A 14,046-nucleotide genomic window follows, 5' to 3' on the forward strand; every position below is an offset into this window, starting at 1 on the left:
TTGACCTATTCATCCATTGTCTATACGGCCTCCACAATCCACTGTTTTCATCCCTTCTTACTGTCTCTCCTGTGGCCCTGGCCTAAGTCACCATTTTCTTCCACCAGAATGCTCAGTGACCTCCTCTGAGGCTTCACTCCTTTTTTATTCTTTTAAACAGCATTATTGAAATGTAATTCAGGTAGTATATAATTCTGCCACTTAAAGCGTACAATTCAGGCTGCTCTGTCTATGAAGTGGCTATTCTTTTGTTTCTTTACTTCTCTAATAAGCTTGCTTTCACTTTAAAAGAAAGTATCCAGGCCAGCGCGCAGTGGCCTCGACGCCTGTAATCCCAGCACTTTTGGGGAGGCCGAGGATGGGGCGGATCACGGAGTCAGCGGAGATCAAGACCATCCTGGCTAACACGCGCTGAACCCCGTCTCTTTACTAAAAAATACAAAAAACGAGCCGGCGTAGGGTGCGCGGGGCGCCTGTAGTCCCAGGCTTACTTGCGGGGAGGCCGCTGAGGAGGAGCAATGGCGTAAACCCGGGGGGGCCGGAGCTGTGCCAGTGAAGCTGAGATCTGGCCACTGCACTCAGCCTGGGCCCGGGACAGGAGCGAGGACTCCGCTCTCAAAAAAAAAAAAAAAAAAGAAAAGAAAAGAAAGTATCCAATTCAATGGTTGCTAGTATATTCCATGTAGATGCAGTCATCACCATGGTCCATTTTACAGCGTTTGTTATCACCTCAAAAAGAAGCTCCGTCCCCTGCAGCTATCTCCCCTCCCCAATGCTCACCCCTGCAGCCATAAGCAACTAGTAATCTACTTTCTGTCTCTAGAGATTTGCCTCCTCTGGGCATTTTGTCTAAATGGAATCATACAATCCGTGGTCTTTTGTGAATGACTTCCTTCACTTATCATGATGGTTCCAGGGTTCATTCATGCTGTCCTATCGGCACTTCATTCCTTTTTATGGTCAAATACTACCTCATTGAATGGATTCATTGGTGGACATTTATGTAGTTTCTATCTTTGGGCTATTACAAATAATGCTGCTTTAAACATTTTGTACAGGTTTCTGTATGAACACGTTTTCGTTTCTCGTGGGTCTACACAGAGGAGTGGAACTGTGGATCACGTGGGGACTCTGTAATCGTTTGAGGACCTGCCGGCCACAGTGGCTGTCCTGCCTCTTCTCTTGCCTCTTTCAAAACTCCTCTTCACAGAGCAGCTGATGCCATCTTTCAAAAATGAACTTCAAATCATGTTTCATCTTTCTTGTAAAATCCTTCAATGACTTCCCAATGTTCTTAGAATAAAACGAACGTCAACACCATGGCCTACAAGACACTGTGGCTGGGCACCAACCCCTTCTGCGATCATCCCCGCCTGCCTGTGGGGCTCCCACTCCTTTGGGCATCCTGGTCGCTGCTCCAGTAGTCTTAGCAACTTTCTTGTGAAGGCATCTGCACTGCCTCCTCCCTCTACTGTAACACTCTTTGCTCTTGCATCAGCTTTCTGTGGACGCTGTAACCAATGCCATCAACTGGGTGCCTTCAAACAACAGAAATGGCTTCTCTCATCATTGTGGAGCCCCAACTCTGAAGTCAAGGTCTTGCCAGGGGCCCGCTCCCTCTGAAGGCTGTGGGAGAGCATCCTCCTTGCCTCTTCCAGCTGCAGGTGGTTACCACCAATCCTCCGGGTTCCCTGGCTTGTAGCTGCATTGCTGCAGCCTCTGCTACTGTTGTCACATGGCCATCTCCCTCTGTGTGTCTGTGCTTTCACTGTCTTCCCTCTGTGCATGGCTGTGTTTCTTTTCCCCTTCATATGAGGACACAAATCATATTGGGTTAAGGGCCCACCCTACTCTAGTATGACCTCACATTAACTAACTACATCTGCAATGATCCTATTTGCACATAAGATCATATTCTGACAGGGCATAGTGGCACATGCCTGTAATCCTTGCGCTTTGGGAGGTTAAGATGGGAAGATTGCTTGAGGCCAGGATTCAAGACCAGCCTGGGCAACACACTAAGACCCTGATTCTTAAAACAAAACAAAACAAAAACCAAACCATATTCTGAGGTTCCTGGAGAAAACACGAATGGGCGGGTGACACTATTCAGTATAGCACAATTTCTTATGTCCCAGCTCAGATTTCAATTCCTTCTCAACCACTATCCCCACCCCAGCTCCCCTTCTCCCAGGGCACCTTTCTAGTTTCTTTTTGGCACCTTCACAAGCTGTAAGTAGGTGTTGTTTTTGGTTATTCATCCATTTCCCCTACTGTGTGAAAGCTCCCTGAAGGCTGCTTCTTGTCTATCAAGCTCATCCCTCTGCCACTGTGATCCACTGCCTGACGCAGGGTGACTCTTCAGGAATGTGGAAAGAGCAGGGAAGATCCTGGTCCTGCAAGAGGAAGCCTGGACACAAGGTGTGCAGGGGACCCGAGCAGTCCACCAACACATGCTGTGGCATGTATCAGCACTTCCTTCCTTTACATGGACAAATGCAATCCCATTATACAGACACACACACTCCGTTTATCCATTCGCCAGCTGATGGACATTTGCATCATTTACATCTTTTAAAATGAACATATAATTGTACATATTTATGGGGTAGAGTCTGATGTGTCCACACATGTATAGCTTGTGTAAGGATCAAATCAGGGTAATTAGCAAATTCATCACCTCCAATACTTGTCATGTCTTTGTGGTGAGCACATTCCAAGTCCTCTCTTCCAGCTATTTTGAAATATGCCATACATTAGTATTAAAAATAGCCACCCTTCTGTGCCAGAGAAGAGCAGAATATTTTCCTGCCATCTAACTGTATGTTGTTTTCATCATGGTGTCCACTGTGAGGCCTTGGCCTTTGGCGTACCAGTCACTGAGTGCTCAGTGGGCGACTCCAGCCCATCTCAACAACTTTGGTGACAGTGTCAGCTCTCAAGGGCAGGATTCAGTTATCCAACCCACTTTGCACCTCCAAGCATTGATACCAGGTGGGTATTCAGAAACGTGCTGAAAACTTTATGGAAGCTATAGCCCGACCCCCAAGAGAGAAACCTGTCTTTGAGGTCACTGTGGAATGAGAATGACCTTCCTCTGTCAAACTTCCTTTCCAGCATGACGTTTTAGTCAACCCAAAGGTATATTCCTTCCTGCACATTGGAGATGGACTTGCCTCTGGGGAGGGTGTCTGGGGTCAGGTCATCCCAGGCCACTAGGACCTAAGGCGTTGAAGTCCTTAGAGGATTACTGCTGTACCCAGTGCATTGACGGCCCCAGTCTCCTGGCCATCTGCCTTCTGCAGCCTCTGCTGGGATGAAGGCGATTTGGCTGGATGTGGTGAGGAATCTGTACAGGGAAGAGAGGCTGTTGCAGAGGAGGCAGCTGTAGGAGCGTCAGCACCCAGGAACGCACTCTCTGGAGCCTGGTGCAGAAATAGCACCCACCGCGTGTGGTGAGTGTCTGGTGTCTGGCATTCTGTGGTGCTCTTCGGTTTTAAGACACCTGCCAGGAACAAAGTGGGGACTGGTAAACCAAGGTGCAAGATTGCAAAAGAGGCTCTACTTCCCCCTGCCTTCCTGTATTCTCATCCTTTGCAAAGTGACTTTGCATCTTCCCCCATCAAGAGCTGGAATCTATTTCCCTCCCGTACTAGCTTCCTAGGGCTGCTGTAGCAAATTGCCATAAAGCAGGTGGCTGAAACAACAGAATAAGTCCAAAGTAAAGTTTTTGGCAGGGCCATGCTCTCTCTGAAGGCTCTAGGGGAGAATCCACTCCAGGTCTCTCTCTTGGTGTCAATCCTTGGCCTTCCTTGGCTTGCAGCTCCATCGCTCCAATCTCTGCCTCTGACTTTGTGTGTCTTTCTCACTGTGTCTCTCTGTCTCTGTGTCTTCTTCTCTTCTTACAAGGATGCCAGTCATTGGATTTGTGGCCCACTCTAAATCTAGGATGTTTGCACCTGGAGATCCCTAGTTTAATTATATCTGCAAAGACCCTATTTCCAAGGAAAGTCACATTCTGAGGTTCCAGATGGACATGCATTTTTGGGGGACACTATTCAAACTACTACACCACCCCTTGAATCTGAACTGGCCATTTGTCTTGCTTTGGCCAATAGAAGCTAGTAGAAGTGACAATGTGTCCACTAGAAGGCCATGAAGCCTCCACTCTTGACGGCGAAACCCTGAGACCACCTGTGAATAAGCCTGAACTAGCCCATGGCCCAGCTCGGCCAACCAGCCTCCAGTCTACCCAGCAGTTGTGCAGATGAATGCAGCCGACCTAGTGAAGCTCAGTACAACATCTCAGACCAGCTGAGCCCACTGTAAATTGGCAACCCACAGAATCAAGGCTGAGTATACGGTTGTTGTTTGAGGCCACACCAAGTCTGGGGTTATTTGTTACACAGCAGTAGATGACTGATTCACAAGGTGTTACTGGTTTAGGGCAAATGGGAGAAAATGAGTGCCATTTCTGGGCGCTGCCCATGTAAAAACCAAAGGCTTGCCGGGGTGCAGTGGCTCACACCTGTAATCCCAGCACTTTGGGAGGCTGAGGTGGGAGGATCATGAGGTCAGGAATTCAAGACCAGCCTGGCCAACATGGTGAGACCCTGTCTCTACTAAATATACAAAAATTAGCTGGGTATGGTGGTGCGCCTGTAATCCCAGTTATTCGGGAGACTGAGTCAGAAGAAGTTTGAACCTGCCAAGTGAGGGTTGCAGTGAGCCGAGATAGTGCAATTGCACTCCAGCCTGGGTGACAGGGCGAGACTCCATCTCAAAAAAATAAAATAAATAAATAAATAAAATTAAATTAAAAACTAAAGACTTGGATCTAAACCATCTACTAGTGGCAGGAAGTCTAGGCATCTTCTGAGCCACCCTCAGGATCAAATAAAGCTACTGGCCGGGCACAGTGGTTCACATCTGTAATCCCAGCACTTTTGGAGGCCCAGGTGGGTGGATCACGACGTCAGGAGTTCAAGACGAGCCTGGCCAAGATGGTGAAACCCCGTCTCTACTAAAAATACAAGAAATTAGCTGGGCACAGTGGCAGGCGCCTGTAATCCCAGCTACTTGGGAGGCTGAGACAGGAGAATCACTTGAACCCAGGGGGTGGAGGTTGCAGTGAGCCAAAATGGTGCCAATGCACTCAAGCCTGGGTGACAGAGTGAGACTCCATCTCTAAAATAACAATAATAATAATAAAGCTACTGAATCCCTTCACCAGTGGAGACACCCTCATGCACCTCTTGGCATCTCTCTACAGTCCCCTTAATGTACAGCCACGCACACAGTGGTGCCTAAAAGAGGAGTGGAGGTGGTGGTGGAGAACATGGCAGAAGCCAGGTTCATAGCCCTTTAGATTCATGAAAAAAAAAATGAGTAATTCCCAGCTTCTTCCGCTCACTGCCTCTCCATCTTCTGGAGCATGACAAGAGGCATATTCCTCCTGTGCCTCGCAGTCACGTGGAAGCAGAGAAGCTGCCAGTTTGAAATCCCAGAGATGGGACCCCCCACCTGGCCAGGGCCACCGATTAAGAGCCTGAGAGCCAGCCATCAGCAGGGGCCTCAAAAATGCTGGCTGAAATTAATCACTTGCCTTGCAAGGGTATTTATTTTCTCCTTTATACCTGGAGAGAAATGGGCCGTGAACTGGAAATTTCCAGAGCAGTAGGCTGAACTTTTTGTCTGAATGGCAACAACTTTCTTTTAAAGTGCAACCATTTGCTCAGTTCAATTTCACCATTAAAGGACAATGGCCAATTTTCTGTGGACCTGGGATGTCGGTTTTGTCTAAAGTGTGAGCATGTGGGGAATTTACTAACCTGGCTGTGATTGCCCATGAAAACAGGTTATTTAACAGGATTTAAATACTGTGCTCTGAAGCTCAACAGCAGTGAGGAGGCAGCCGGAGAACTGGAGTGACGCCTTTCCCTTCCAGCGCTAATGAGAGAAGGCAGGAAAAGCGAGGGTGACAGATAAGAGGTGGGCGGAGAGAGACAAGACAGAACCAGGGCCAAAGAGATGGGTGAGGGACCCCAATCAAGAGACAACGCCGGATTTTAAAAAGGCGACGTTAAAGTAGGTATGTGTTCATCCAGTCATTTTGTCACAGGTTTCATTCAACAAGTGTTTGTTAAAGGGTCTGTTAGGCTCAAGGTTCTCAGGTGCGGTGAAAACCAAGCCCGATACCAATTTTTGTAGGATTCTTGGAGGAGGCGTTTTGGAGCCAACTTTTAACTTAATTTTGTTGATGCTTCTGCCAGTCCTTCCCTGCCAAACTTCTGAACTCTCCCTGCCTTGCTGGCTTGCTAAGTGAAGTCCTGAACAGAATATGGGGATGAGTGTCAGAAGATTTGCGTGCAAGTGGATTTGAGAGAAGGCAATCTAGTAGACATTGGTTGCTGAAAATATTGACATTTATGTGGTTTATGAGAACAAAGGAACAGAATTCTTGAAATCAGAGCTGTTCTGAAAAGTCCAGGGAGTATGGTGACCATGGTGGGTCTAGGGAATCTCATCTTGAATTTTAAGTTTGCTACAAAAATGAAAGATCAGAAGTGAAAGACGTGTCACAGTGGCAGTCTAGTGGCACCTGTAAGAGCTGAGCTTATTGAGTGATATCAAGTTTTCTGTTATAGTCTCTCACTGCCCAAAACATCAACTATTTGTCATTATTTATCGATTAATGGTCATTAATTATTGGCATGCTATTTTCCTCATGGTGTTCCCCCTGCCTCCCCATCGCTCTATCCTGAGCTCCTGAGAGTGGGGCTGTGCCTGACTAATGTGTTCAACATCATGCCGTTAGGAGATGCTCAGTATACTTGTTGAATAAAATGGACACAAGTGTATTCCTGGAACATGTTCTTTACCTTGGTAGGAAGTGGCTAGAAGAGTCAGCACCAAGAAATCTTGCTGTCCACTTGGGTCCACCAGCAGCTCTTCCTGCATACCTAGCCATCAGACTGGAGGAAATCAGTAGTAGTTGTGGATTGGACCCCACAGTCAGCCCCACCCACTCAGGACTCCAGAAAATGTTTTGTCTCTTTCCTGCTTCTGGTGTGTGGATGCTGGTTTAGTGTGCTGGTCAGCCACTGCTCCACCCAGACTTTGGGCACTCGTGTGGCCATTGCCTGAGCCATATGGGAGCCGGTGGGGGCAGAACCCTCAGTGTCCGTCTTCCTCATGTCTTTTCCTTCCTTGTCTGATACGGTTTGGCTGTGTCCCCACCCAAATCTCATCTTGAATTATAGCTCCCATAATTTCCACGTGTTGTGAGAGGAACCCAGTGGGAGGTCACTGAATCGTGGGAGCAGTTTCCCTCATACTGTTCTTGTGGTAGTGAATAAGTCTCAAGGAATCTGATGGTTTTATAAGGGGAAACCCATTCCACTTGGCTCTCTCATTCTCTCTTGTCTGCCACCATGTAAGATGTGCCTTTTACTTTCTGCCATGATTGTGAGGCCTCCCCAGCCACATGGAACTGTAAGTCCATTAAACCTCTTTTTCTTTATAAATTACCCAGTCCCAGGTGTGTCTTTATCAGCAGCGTGAAAATGGACTAATACACTCTCCCTGGATCACATTAACACCTTCTCCCCCTGGGGTTCTGGCCTCCTCTGGGTCATGTCCAACATGATCTGTCAGTCTCGGTCAACAGTGATTTTCCAACCTGCCCCGTGTTGGGAAGAGATGAGGGGAGGAAAGTGTGGATCTTAAATATGGAGTGGGAAGAGGGAGGAGGGAGAACAAAATATGTAGAGTTACAAAGGAGAGAAATTATGACATGGCTATCGAACTATTCAAAAAAGCAAATCTGTAGTCACTTGTGTGTGGTTTTTGTTTTGTGTTTTTTTAGACAGAGTCTTCCTCTGTCACCCAGGCTAGAGTGCGGTGGTATGATCTTGACTCACTGCAGCCTCGACCTCCTGGGTTCAAGCGATCCGCCCACCTTAGTCTCTCGAGTAGCTGGGACTACAGGCACATGCCACCATGCCTGGCTAATTTTTGTATTGTGTGTGTGTGTGTGTGTAGAGATAAGATTGTGCCACGTTGCTCGGGCTGGTCTTGAATTCCGGGGCTCAAGTAATCCTCCCACCTCAGCCTCCCAGAGTGCTGGGATTACCGGAGTGAGGCACCAAACTTGGCCAATTTGTATTTTAAAAACTGAATATCTGTTCATTTGTGTGCTCCTTTATTAACATGTGAAATAACAAGATTTAGCAGCAGCCCTAACAGGTCTAATGGCTACCATAATTTCAAAGTAGTGATGAGCATAAACAATATTTTGAGATATCTACCCCAACTAAAATGTAATATGAAAATATCTGTGTTTTCCATTGGTGCGAAAGTCTCGGGTGTTGCTAATAGTTCTGTGATTTGTTGTCTATATTCATAATAGAAGGAAATGATAACTTTTATTTGAGGTCAGTGAAAATAAGGATGTATTTTTCTCCACCCGAGCTTGCAGACCCCCCGAATTCTGTCATGGACTCTAGGGTACAACTCACGTTAGGTTGGTGTATCTTTTGTGTTTTGTGCACAGAGGTATCTGCTTTCTTACTATAATAATTCCCAAGTCACAGAGAACTTCCTTAGCCTCAAGAGGCTCTAGGAAGTGTGTATGGTGGGAGTGAGGGAATCACCGTTCTCACCAGGGAAAAATGAATAGTTTAACCGGTTTGGTTCAAAACAGATACCAATCACTTGAGGCTAACGTCACAGGCTGCTGGAGAGCTGGTCTACTCCCAAACAGCATAAATATTTAAGTCCAGAGCCACAAGCGAACAGTGACAGAGGACCTGTATGTCTCTGTGTCTGTCTCCATCAGCTCCTTCACTTGCTCCCCTGCGACCCTTCCCTCCTGTGAGCCCCCATGTCCCAAGGGGTGCTAGAGGCTTCAGCACTGCTGGAAGGGGATATGTTTGTGTTCTCTTGGATTCTTCTTAAAGCCATCCCCATGTCAGAGCAACCTCTAGAGGCTCAGTGACCAGGAAGACTTTATTCTTAGTCCAGCTTTGTCGCCTTACACCCAGGTGAATCTGGGACCTGGAACATTAAGAGGCTTGCCCAGGTCACACAGCCAGATAATGGTGGGCATGACTCTAAACCACGTCACAGCATGCCCTCCAGAGCTCTTTCCAATCCACCTTCAAGAAACTGGGAAGAGCCCTGAAGGTCATGGAGGATGGGCAGCTCGTCCTCTGGGCTGGCTGTCTCTTCTGGCCCCCTGCTCTCCATCACCAGGGTGGTTTAATTCACGGCCTTTTGAGGTCCCCGTTCTCTCTGCTGGGGGAACAGCTCTACTGCCAGCCTCCCTCAGGCTGTAGGCCACCATGGAGGATAGCAGGAGTCTCCACCCTCCCTCCAAGGTGACAGTTGGAGGGAGCAGCCCACAGACAAGAGTCTGCTCAATCCCAGCCCTCTTTACTTGGCTGCCAGCCCAGCTCGGCTCTGCATCCCCTGGGAGCCAGCCCTCCAGCCCACCCTGATCCCGAGAAAGGGTAAATGGAATCAGGTCGTAGGACATCAGAGGAGCCAGGCAGTGGACAACAGCTGCCCGGGAGGAGGCACTGGGCACTCAGGGTCCCGAGGCTGGGGTGGGAGTGGGGGTGTGGGTGTGGGTGTGGGGACAGTGCCAGGGAAGTTTGGCACTGCAGTGGAGCAAAAGAATGGAAGGGGAAGAGGAGTTCCATGCAGTTGGGCATGTCACATAATTACAGGAGAAAAATCAGGCCAGAGCCTGGCTCTCTCTACCTCTGTCTGAGTGATCATCACCCTTATTATAAAGCAACTAATTATTAGTCTGGCTCATTAGCAATTATAAATCTCTAACTCCAGAACTTCATTTAAAAAATGACAAGTTAGCACTTAATGATTTTCCCAACTGCTTAGATCATGCACAGAGCTTATACATGTAGCTTCTGTGGTTCTTGGGAGCAGGGTTGGCCTTCAGGTACTGGTGAGGGGTCCCTGCTTTCCCATCCAGAAACCTGGATGTCTCCCCAGTGGCCTGAAATCAAGTGCTCTGAGATGTGAGAAGTGAGAAGTGGAGAAAGAGTGGTGAACTTCCTTCTCCTTCTGTTTTCCAGTAAAAATAGAAACAACGTGTTTATCGAGCCTTTCTGTGTGCCAGGTGCTTGGTGTTGTCATGCCTTATTGCTTTTAAATCTCCCCATAACCTGATATTGTTCATCTACATTCTACTGACGTAGAACTTAAGGTCATGGCACCTGCTGTAGGATCATGAGCTGGATGACACCCAGGTTGCCCTGACTCAAAGCCCCTACCCTTAACCACTACCCCATGCTCAACCACAGCTCTCCATGGCTCTGATGAGGGAAGAGCCTTGGGTAGATTGATGGTGGTACCCTTTGCAAATTCTCCCTAAGATTTGACTGCTAAGGGAAGGGTGGCCTGTTAGATCCTGGTGTGTCTTATGGGTCCACAGTGTGTGGGTAGGTAAGTGGATGGAGGGAAGATTCCTTCCCGGTTACTAGGACGGACATTTTTCGTTATCCTATGGCTCTGTAAGGCTTTTCTAGCCTCCTCATCCTTCCCCAAACTTTTCCAATTCTTTGCTGCTTCTTCCTCTTCTTGAGCACTCATTGAAGGGTGGAACAAAGCCAAAGATGTTGCATGAGGAGGGCCACGTTCCCTCAGGCAGCCCTTCCCTTTTCTCTTTCTCTCTTCCAGGTGGAGGGGAATGGCTGGAGCCAGAAGAGCTGTCTGAGAGCCACAGGCAGAGGTGGGAGGCAAAGGGAAGACAGAGCACGGATGCTAAGGCCCGGAAGTTGGAGGAAACACTCACCCAGGCACATGAGACCCACATCAAAGCAGTCCAGCAAGATAAGATGATCCCAGAACAAGGGAGGGCCCCCGGGTTCACCCTAACTGTGAACTTGACAGTTCAAGTTCCTGAACTTCTTAAATGCTCCACGTGCATTCAAGTCACTTAACTCAAATATTATCATCATTGAACAGATGCAGAAACGGAGGCATGAAGCAATGATTACATAGCCTGGGAATGGAGGAGGCAGGATTTAAATTAGATGGTCTGACTGCAGGGCTGCCTGACCTTCACCCCTATGCATACTGTCTCTGGATGAAGAAGCTGTGCCCAGCCTGGGGAAAGGGCAAAGTGGGGGGCTCTCCTAGCAGAATATTGGTTTCCTACTGTACCCCATACTAACCTATAGCCCAGTAGCCACATTCCTCCCATGAGATGCTCCTGGGACAGCAAGAAGTCCCTGGAGGAGAAGTGAGCCCCTGGTGGGTCCCGACCATGTGGTTGGTACCCGTCCCTGAATCTCCACCTCCCAACAGTGCCCAGCATGGCCTGGTGGCACCAATGCCATGGAGCACAGCATCCTCTACTGACCAGAATGGGAACATCCCCAGGGAGAAACCCAAACCAGAAGGAAGCCCAAGCTAATTAGGCCTCCAGAATCATATGGTTTTAGAGAGAAGCTCCAAGGAGTTTCTGGGGCCTTGAGAACAAGGAGGGAGCAGGAAAAGAGATAAAGACGAGATGACTCCACTGATCCTCAAAGACGTATCCTAAGTTCAGGATAAACAGGCAGACAGGGTACCCCAGGGTCAAGTCCCCCAGCCCAAGGGTGCCCAGACCCTCTTGGCAGAGTAGAAACTTTGTCTGTTTCAGAGCCCAAGGACTGCTGGAGTGACTGATGATGATGCTCCTGAGTGGCGGGGAGTGGGTAGCTGGTGTTGATAGTTGAGTCCTAGAGCTTGGGTGCATGATTAAGGGTTAAGATGGGTTAACGTGGCACCGATGGGGGAGCACTAAGAAATTCTGACTCAGTCCGGGTCAGCCCTGTGGTCCAAAGCAAACGAACCACCTCTCCACCTAGTGAGGTCCCTGTCTATCGAGGTATTCAACAGAGGCTGGGCGGCCACTGGCAGGAATCAAGCTCTAGGTGGAGGTAGGGCTAAAACGTAATTACCATCAGCCTGATAAGGTGGGTCTCCTTTTAAACCCATTTTCCCCTGAGAATCTGCAGGCACAGAGAGGTTAAGAAACTGCTTGAGATCACATAGGACCAGGGCTCCCTTCAGGCTGTCCCCAACTTCAGAGCCCTTGTGTTTAGGGCCACCCTTGCTACACCTCTCTATGGCAACCTCACACTGGGCTGGAAGGACCTGGTCTGCCCTGAGATGCTCAGATTCTGTTAGAAGAGCCCCTCTGCCCAAGGACCCCAGACCCTTATTTCTCCCTGCACAACCCCCCAAGTCTTCACCCCAAGCCTCTGTCTGGATTGGCCTTGCTAGGATAGAGGCCTAGATGGCATTCGCTGGCTGAGGGCTGGTCAGAGGCCAGCAGTGCTCTGTCCTCCCCACCTCCCCTCTGGCTACCCATGGTGTGGCCCTCACAGCCCTGGGTTTCCCTCCCAGCCAAGTGGTTTTCTATGAAAGCTGTGGCAAGTGACGGCTTCCTGCCTGGGAACAGCACCTCTCAGCAAACTGACAGGTAATTGGCCCCTAAATCCCCCAGGAGACACAGGGAGGATGAGGAAAAATTACAGCTATGGAACTGAGTCTTAAAAATTATATCACCTTTGCTGACAGCGTAATTACTCCTTTTTCTCGAGATTTAGTGCAGATCTCCAATCCTTAAACAGTTGAGGGATATTTTAAGGGTTCCTCCTTTTCTGTTTTTCTTTTCCCCTTGGCCTGCAGAGGCTAGATTCCTGGCATTGGCCAGTTTCCCTGCTTCTTCTAGGAAGCAAAATGTCCCTGGGCTGGCCGTGCAGAGACCACACAAGGTGGGAAGGGGAGATGGAGCATGAGAAAGGGGGCTTGACCCAGGAGTCACTGTGTTTGGGCCACCCAGGGCAGCCACACAGTCCTGTATGAACCCCTGGCCACCTGTTTGAACGTCAGGCAAGGTCCCTTGGCTTCCAGAAGCTCTCCCTAGCTGACACAGTCAGTGCCCACCCACAGCCCCTTAGTCTACTTCAGAGGCCACCTGTAGGTGGGTCCCATCCTTGACCTGAAGGTAATCTTTGGCATGGAGCAGGATGCCAACCCCTGTGGGTTCATCTTCATCCTCCAGGAGCAACCCCCAGCCAAAGTAGTAGAGTCCGTGGGAAGGACCCCAGCCCTGAGACATGTTCCCCACTGTCTCACAGAGGCTCCCCTGCGGGCCATGGGACTCATCTCTCACCAGATTCTGAGCTAGGACTGGTGCTTGTACCCAAAGGGCTCTGAATCCCTCACTGAATCTCACTGGAGCTTCAGGAAGTTGAGGAGGTTGTCAGCCCCTCCTATCCTAGGTCTCTAACACAGAGGGGCCCTCATCTTGGGGGGCAGGATGGGCCAGGGGCCCACAGCAGTGACCCACGCACCTACACACCCTCTACTGGCTTTCCCGCCTTCCCTGCCTCAGTCTCCCCACTCCCTCTCATGCCCCCAAATAAGCTACCTGTACCCAAATCCTTGTCTCAGGATCTGCTTTTGGGGAAACCCAAACTTGAGGCCCCTTCCCCTGCAGCTTGGCCCAAGTGCTGTGTGGGCACCAACTTCTGGTTGGGAGCAGGTGTTTTCTGAAGGCAAAGGAATGGTTTGCATGGTCCGGGGGCTCTTGTCCCATTGGCTGCGACGTACTCTAGAGACAGTGCCCCTTCTCTCAAAATTGAGGAAAGGGGTTTAGGGACCTGAACTCCAGAAAACACAATGTCTTTCTCCCTAGGAGGCTGTCACCCTTTCTTCATCCTCTGGGTCCACAGACGAAGGTCCCTCTGCACTAGATACCTTCTTGATCAGCGCTAATGTGGGATTCAGGGCGCTGTGGCTAGCAGCACCAGTCCCACTTCAGAATCCAGTGAGCTCAGGAATCAGAAGTCTGGGATTTTGTCTTTGAATGACTGTCGGGACAGTGCCCTAACAGGTGGAGGCAGAGGGTGGGTACAGAGAATCGCAGGCCTGTGCTGACAAGAAATCGGATTTCTACTGCTGTCCAAAAGACCTTAAAATGGTTACCAAGCCCCTGGCGAAGGACCAGTTTAGGAGATGAGACAA

This window comes from Rhinopithecus bieti, unplaced genomic scaffold (genome assembly GCF_001698545.2).
Source record: "Rhinopithecus bieti isolate Rb0 unplaced genomic scaffold, ASM169854v2 scaffold_13400, whole genome shotgun sequence".
Lineage (NCBI taxonomy): Eukaryota > Metazoa > Chordata > Mammalia > Primates > Cercopithecidae > Rhinopithecus > Rhinopithecus bieti.